The following is a 9,146-nucleotide window of genomic DNA, read 5'->3' on the forward strand; positions in this document are numbered from 1 at the left end:
TCAATAGGGCTTGATCCAATCAAGCCTGTTATCCAATAGGACTTGATCCCATCAAGTTCAAATCAAATTAAATTAAACTTATTCAATTAAATCTGATTTAAACTCCCATAGCTCAATCATATTAAACCCTATTGTAATCTAATTGCAAATTAAATCCTCCAAAAATTTGCTAACCATTAGCAAATTGAACATTGCATCTTTTGCATTGAATTAATCATCAATCAAATTGATAATTAAATCTTATTATGATTCTCAATAGTAACTCAACCATCTGATCAGTCAAAAATCTCTTTTGTATGTGACCCCATAGATTCTATTCTGTCTGGTGGTGAGGTATATTATGATCTCTATCATAATATCATCAAAACTCCTTTCGATGGGTTGGAACCATTCTAACTCTACCCATCAAAGATCATCGATTATCAAGATGATGCTCATGAGCTCTGTAATTCATCAGTGATATCTAGTAGTATGTAGTGATAATCCAGCAGAATAAAAATAATAAACCTCTAGATGCAGTTAATATGTGATGCAGTCCCTCTATCGTGAGTTTCAACTTGATGGAGGTCATGGATAACTCGTCAAACCTCATCGTCAGTCATATATAAGATTTATTCGACTCGAATTCATACTAAGAATATTTATGAAAATTTTTTTTATCAATCACATTGCCTTGATTAAGAACTTCTGAACTCAGTCTCACAAATCACATAGAACTATTCTTTTCCGTTAAGATCAATAGATCCCATCCAAATACACATCCTGCTCCTACAGTGAACCAACTATCGTCAACATCTACTACAAAGACTTATTGAGATCATATTTATGTGTAGTCAAACTCCAGCAATTTTACTATGAGTAGCCATGGCACCACAGGTCAAAGTACCAGTCACACTTACTGCAGCATCGAGAAAGTCACTAACGAGTGAACAGACATCCATGTGAGTTCTCATGTTGATCACGCTCAATGCTAGTTGTTCTCTAACAATCACCTGCACTCTCACTCTAGTATCCTTATACTACAGACTCGAGATTCATCTATCCAAAAAAAGTGATCCGTACACTGATCTATCTGGATCAATCACTATCTCTATGATGATCCTATGATTAGGAGTAATTTAGAAATTAACCATTAATGACATATGCCTCAAATTCTCAACTCTTTGAAAATATGTGTCATCATCTTATTAATGCCTCAAATGATTCATGGACACATACAACATGAATGGTTATTAAAACTGTCCGTTAAGTATAAAATTATGTCCTAAAATTATGATATATGTTCATCAAGATTGACTTCTAAGGCATACATCTAACAATCTTTCACTTGTACTAAAGCCAATCTGCCATTTACCTAAGCCCCATTTTCTCAAGATAGGCTTCGATCTTCGACTGGCTAAGTAATTTGGACCTACCACATCTTATGTAAAGTCTACTTTCTGCCCCTCTATATATTTCTATTTGAGGTAGTCGCGTGTACTGCTGCTCTATGTGCTTGAACTTCTAGTGAGATCTTGGCTCCTTAGCAAGGATTATGGACATTTACCTTTGCGGTATAGTGTCATGACATTTGATGGCATGACATCGAGTTCGATAACTAATATAAGATCCAAAATATGTCCTACATATCTATAGTATATTCAGCTTCTGTTGAATGATTACTTGAAATCCTTCCAACATACCGAACCAAGAACACACTCTGATGTAGACATTCCATCATCAGCATCCATGTATCCTCCCACTCTCATCTCTGATCCTTCTCTAAAAATCAGGAACAATCCTTAGTACTTCTTAAGTATTTAGGGATATTTTCACAGCCATCCGATGCTCCTAACCTAAATTTGATTGATATCTGCTCGTGATATTCACAGTAATGGTTATATCAAGTTGAGTATATAGCATGACATACTCCTATGCTCAAGAGAATAGCAGACCCCTCTTAGAGATTTCTATGCTGAACCCTTTCAGTATCTCCTTGATGTATTTTTCTATGAAAACTCAAGCATCCTCTTATATCTATCTTTATAGATCTTTATATTTTCAAAATATGAAATGCTTGTCCTAGATCTTTCATAGAGAATTTCATATACAATCACATTTTAATCGATGTCAATATGGGACACTCCCACTAATCTTCATGTAAATACATGAGTCCTCCTTGTTCTTGATGAAATCAAATAATTTGATCACACTATTGAAACAAATATTCCAACTCTGAGATATTTATTTAAGTCCATATATGAACCTTAGCAGTTCATGATCTTCATCACTGGAAGTAAAATCTATAGGCTGTTCCATATAGGTATCTTCTCAAGATATCCATTTAGGAAAGCTATCTACACATCCATTTTTTGGATCGATGTCAACCATCACCTTGTTGTAGATTTTGGGATCATCTCTATATTTTCTATCTCCCATGAGAAATATTTTCTCTGCATTCTCTATAAGCATACCAAGTACCTTTCATAAGAATGAAAGATCTTACTAAATCTATGAGATGGAGGTACTTCATGTTCTTGCTCATCATAAATAGGTTCTATAGGTCTTATGACTCATTGCTATCAGAGACTCTCTCTTTGAGCTTATCCTCTCACTATCTCTATCTTGGATAAACTATTTTTTAAGAAGATAATATGATGGGTAACAATCACATTGTGATCCTTTAGGAAGAAAAATAATATCTCCAAACTCTTTAGGATATCCAATGAAACGAGTTCTCATAGACCTGACCTCTAATTTATCCTATCTGTTGTCATTGACACGAGCTACATATTTTCAAATCTTAAAATAATCTAAACTCGATTTCTTACCTTACCATATCTCATATGGTATGGTATGAATGGATTTAGAGGACACCTTATTCAACAAATAAATTTAAAGCATGTCTCTAAAGAAATAAAGATAATCAGTGAAGTTCATACCGGATCATATCTCATACAGCCCTATTCCTCCTCTTAAATATCTCGTTGAGCTGAGATTTATTAAGAGGAGTCCATAGTGAAACTATGCTATTTTTTTTTAAGATAATCAAAAAAATTTCTACTTTGGTATTGTATCTTCGATCTAATCGAAATACCTTCAAGATTTTTTCGGTTTGCTTTTCTACTTCACATCTAAATTTTTAAACTTTTTAAAAGTATCAGATTTGTATCTCATACATACACCTATACCATGATTGATCATCGATAAAGATAATGAAGTAGAGATAATCTCCTTTGACTGGCACATCAAATGCACTGCATACATCAAATGTGCATAAGGGCACGTATGTCAGTGGTCCCTTTCTCTTATCCCACAAAGGGCAGCTTGATCATTTATCTTTAAAGAGATGATATACAAACTAGATATGACTCAACAGTCAATGAGCCTAAGAACCCATATTTTTTCAGTCTGTAAATCATTTCTTCTCCTATATGATCTAGTCTAAGATACCACATATATTTCAAATTTATCTCAACTATGGATCTCTCAGACCCGATGGTACTTCCTATTTGCTCAAATATATTTATAGATATATCACTATACAAATGATAAAGATTATTTCTAAGAATTAAATCCAAACGATAGTCGCGAAGATTAGATGCCCACGACCATAGTGCAACTCTTGCCCCATTACTAACTTGAAAGGTTATTTCACCTTCCCTCAGCCCTCTGTATTCCCTTAAACCTTGTACTAAAGTGCATAAATAGGCATTAGAGTCTAATACTCAATTGAGAGAAGGGAAAACTGTAAGATCAATTTTTGAGCAATTTCGATATGCCTTCCTAAGGCGTATCCTTTTCTTTAGGCTCTCCAGATATGTATCTCTGAACTTTTCATGATTCTTTAGTTACCAATATTTTGACTAATTCAGATAAGGTGCTATCAAGATTTTTCATATGGTAGTTTACTATAAACTATCCATATAAAATAGGAAGAGATTGTATGATCAAATCTACTAGTAATTCTTATGCATGGTCATGTCGAGCTTCTTAAGTTTTTTAATATCTTTGATCATTATCAAACAGTGATTATGGACTGACTGTCCATCACACATCTTATGCATTATGCAACTCTGATCACCTCACAATTTTTACAGATGAATCAGTATATCATTAGCAGTGTACATGTCTTTATGCATGCATTGGAGTTCATTACGTATGGACTCTAATTTATAGCACCTATATCTCTATTATCATTATCCATCTGTTTATCAAGTATAGCTCATTGATTATAGATTGGATGGATAGATAATATAGGGATAATCTGATCAAGAACATGGCTTAATTTTTAAAACTAAAAATGATTCTTAGATTTTTGAGCCAGTCTATGTAATTAGTTTTGATTAAACGATCGATATTTAGGATTTAAGCTAGAGGGTTGGAAGCTGATACTGTGAACCATAGAGAGTAAAAATTCTAATTAGATATTTATACTTATTTTATAATTTATTCTAGAGACTTTAAGAAATAAATAGACTTTCACTATTTTATCAGATCCCTTATACTCTTCGGGTGAAAAAAATAAAAATCCTAACGTGGCAACTGAATTTTTAGTAGATGCAGCGATCCTATCGATGTCGTGCACCTCACCTAATAAATATTGATAACAAGCGCAAATACTTCTCTAAGTATGTTGCAGTGACTTGCTTTCTATATGAGCTCACCTGACAGATATTGATCATACTCTTTAGTTAAGCCTGACCCACCATTCACAAGCAGGTACAAAACTGTTATTGGATCTCTCACCTGACAGATATTGGATCCAACCCCATTCTTACTCTAGAGCAACTCTTTGCTAATAGAGTAATTGTGTGTTTTCGGTGCAACTGAACCATTGTGATCAGCTGCGAACAATCAACACCAGTAGTACGCCCGCACACCTACAATGGTGGAAGATCTTTGGACTTAATATTCATGGAGAGGTTTAGGTTTAGATATCATCTAATCAGTCATCAAATGAATGATCTAATTGGCATAAGCTAAACCAAACCATCAAGCAACCATATTCAAAATTCAATCTTTCAAATTGATCAGATAAGTGGAGATCGATGGGAGACTCTCTCTTGATGGGATCAAGGGTCCTAATTAAGTAACCATCTCTTAATTACTCATCTTAGACATCAATAAGTCGATTGATTCAAATAGGTTAGCTTAGGCGAATTAGACTTCAACCACAGAGCCAAATTAGGATCTTAAGTTAATCGATTCTATATATGGATATTAATCGATTTGATCAACAATAATTGTATGATCTTAAGTTCAATTGATCTAATCCTATTCAACACTTGACTCAGTTTGATCAATCACTAAATTGATTTAGATCCATTATGATCTCATCAAAAATTCTAGGTGTAATCCAATTACATGATCAAATTTGATCTACTCATGTCCAATCCCTCATGCACAAACATAAATTTCAGATCTTAAATCTAAATTTTCATATCTAAATTTTTCACATATAAAGTAAACTTTTTGATCTCAAAATAATTTTTAAATCATGCATGCTATCATATATTATATATATGAATAAATTCAGATCATAGAAACTAATTTCAGATCTAAACATACAATCACATATCACATACATGAATAAAATTTAGATCATACAAACTAATTTCAGACCTAAGCATGCTTTCATATATCATATATACGAATTAAAATGAGATCTCAAAATCTTTTTCAGATCTAAATTAAACAGGTATTCATCTTATGTATGATTAAAAATCAAATTTTGAAAATCTTTTTTAGATCATGGGTGTTATTTTCATACATATGAACCCGTGGCTCTGATACTATTATTGAAATTTTATAGGTGCTCGTGCATGTAGATTTTAAATTTTTTTTAAAATCAAAATACAACAAAATATTTGATTAAAATATTTTTAATCATAAACATGTATATATCATATGTAGACACCTAAAGATCTAGTTTATATACAAAAAATTACATAATCTAATTTTTAATCTAAAAAATAAAATATGCGATTAGATCGCATATTTGTTTTACTTTTCCATCTTCAAATCTGAATCTTCATCACAAGTTGATCTTCATCTACGAAGCGATGATCTTAAATATTTTTTAGGTTTCTTTAAAGCTGTGCAAATGTCTGACCTCTACAGATATCCATACAAGATCTTGATCTAATCAGAAGCTTTTGATCTCACTGAGATGTTAGCTCCCTTACAGAGATCGCATCTTGATGGTTGATAAGGACTCTTCTTTTCTCTCAAGACTCTCTGAGAGGAGAAGAAGAATAGGAGGATGAAGAACAAGAAGAGTTTCTTCTTTTCTTCCTAAAACCTGTGCACAAGATTCCTACGCTAGAGTTCTGGAGAAGAATTCTTTCTTCTCTTTTCTTCCACATATGAGAGAATCCTTTCTCTCATCCTTTTTCATAAAAAGAATCTTTTCTCTCCAAAAACTAGCACATAAGAAGGAAGACTCTTCTTCTTTTCTTTAGCCCACGAGGAAGAACCTCTTCCTCACTTTTTCTCAACCAAGAAGGAACGATTCTCCTCTTTTTCAGCCCAAGAGGAAGATCTTCTTCCTCTCTTTTTCTCATGCCAAGGACCCCCAGATTTCTACATCAAAAACCAGCAGCTAACCAGCTATTTTTCACCATTGAAAAGCCATCTTAAATAGGCGTGGAAGAGGGACTTTGGATAGGAGTCAAACTCCTATTTCTTAGGCGTGTAAGAAAATATAAGGGGCGACTTTCTTCTTCACATGGACTTGGGATTACTGTGGAGTTATCTCATGGAAACTAGGGGCAGCAACTAACTCTTTGGAGCATGATGTATTACATACTAAAAATAAAGGGAGAAGGGGCAGCATGGTGTGATGTGGCATGAAGAGTTTTTGGGATTTCAAGAGGATTCCCAGACAAACTAGGAAATATAATTTCTTGATCAAATTCCTAACTAATTCTTGGTCCAAATCTTAACTAACTTAGAAATTAGTTATAACCAATTAACTAATTAGATCCTAGTCCAATTAGGACTCCAATTAGGCCCTAATCCAATTAAAAAATTAGTTAGGTTAAACCCCATCAAACTACGGATTGATTTTTTGGATATAAGGTCATCTCATAATCAATAGGGCTTAATCCAATCAAGTATGTTATCCAATAGGGCTTGATCCCATCAAACTCAAATCAAATTAAATTGAATCTTATTTAATTAAATCTGATTTGAACCCTATAGCTCAATCATATCGAACTCTATTGCAATTCAATTACAATTAAATCCTCCAAAAGTTCATTAATCATTAGCGAATGAATTAATCATCAATCACATTGATAATTAAATCCTATTGCGATTCTCAATCGTAACTCAACCATCTGATCAGTCAAAAATCTCTTTTGTGTGTAATCCCATAGGTTCTATTCTATCTGGTAGTGAAGCATATTATGATCTTTATCATAATATCATCAAAAAATTTTTCAATAGATTAAAACTATTCTAACTCTATCCATCAAGGATCATCGATCATTAAGATAATGCTCATGAGTTTCACAATCTATCAGTGACACCTAGCAGTATGTATATATTTGTAATCCAGCAGAATAAAAATGATGAACATCTAGGTGTAGTTAATATGTGATACAGTCTCTCTATTGTGAGTTCCAACTTGACGAAAGTTATGAATAACTCATTAAATCCCATCGTCAGTCATATGTAAAATTTATTCGATTCAAGTTCATATTGTGAATATCCATAAAAATTTATTTCCATCAATCACATCTTGACCAAAGACTTCTGAACTCAGTCTCATAAATTACATAGGACTACTCCTTTCTGCTAAGGTTAATAGATCCCATATAAATATATATTCTGCTCCAACAGTAAATCAATTATCGTCAATATCTACTATAAAGACTCATTGAGGTCATATTTATGTGTGGTTAAACTCCAGCAGCCTCACTATAAACAGTCGTAGCACCGCAGGTTAAAGTATCAGTCATACTCACTGCAGCATCGAGAAAGTCACTAACGAATGAGCAGACATCCATATGATTTTTCATGTTGGTTATGCTCAGTGCTATTTATTCTCTAACAACCACCTACACTCTCACTCTAGTATCCCTATACTATAGATTCAAGACTCATCTATCCGAAAGAAGCGATTCGTGCATCGATCTGTTTGGATCAATCATTATTCTTATCATAATTCTATGATCAAGAGCAATTTAGAAATTAATCATTAACGATACATGCCTCAAATTTTTAACTTTTTGAAAATATGTATCATCATCTTGTTAATACCTTGGATGATTCATGGACGCATACAATATGAATGGTTATTAAAACTATCCGTTAAGTACAAAATCATGTTCTAGAATTATGATATGCATCAGTCAAGATTGACTTCTAGGACATACATCTAACACACACACACACATATATATATATATATCAATATTATTATATATATTATAGTATAGTATATTATTATGGCATACATTATATTTATTATAATATCTTACATATTATTGTCATATTATGATACAATTATAATTTGAAATTATGATAGAAATATATTACTATACTTTATGTTAATAAAATTATTTAACATATCACTTTTATTTATCATATTTTTTAAAAAATAAATATTAGTATGAAAATAATATATTATGAAAATAAAAATAAATATAAGTTCTATAATAATAATTAATGTGCTCTTATAGGATTAATAAATATATTTTTATAAAATATATTCATAATTAATATATTAATCAAATATGTTAATATACGGTTATAATATATTTTATATGATTAATAAATATATTTTTATGGTATGTATTAAGGATAATTTTAGTATTATATGGTCAATGATTTATGATTCCTATGGAGTACCAAGCATGTTACCTTGTATATCTAAGAAGTCTTAGATCATCTAGGATAAGATTACTTGAAGGTAAGGATCATCAATAATCTAAGATCATCTTGGTGATCCTATTTAGATCACCAAATATTGTCTTAAAATTAGATTTGAACTAATATATTGGTAACAAATTATGGAACAAATATATAAACAATAAGTATAATCGAAGAATATATTTGTTGAAGGTCCACCACTAGCACATAGCAGGTTGTATCCTAAAAGTCTAGCAAAGATGAAATTATTGATTAGATCAAGTCCACTAGCTCAGTAATGGACCAGT

Source organism: Elaeis guineensis, chromosome 12, assembly GCF_000442705.2.
Source record: "Elaeis guineensis isolate ETL-2024a chromosome 12, EG11, whole genome shotgun sequence".
In the NCBI taxonomy this organism is placed as follows: Eukaryota; Viridiplantae; Streptophyta; class Magnoliopsida; order Arecales; family Arecaceae; genus Elaeis; species Elaeis guineensis.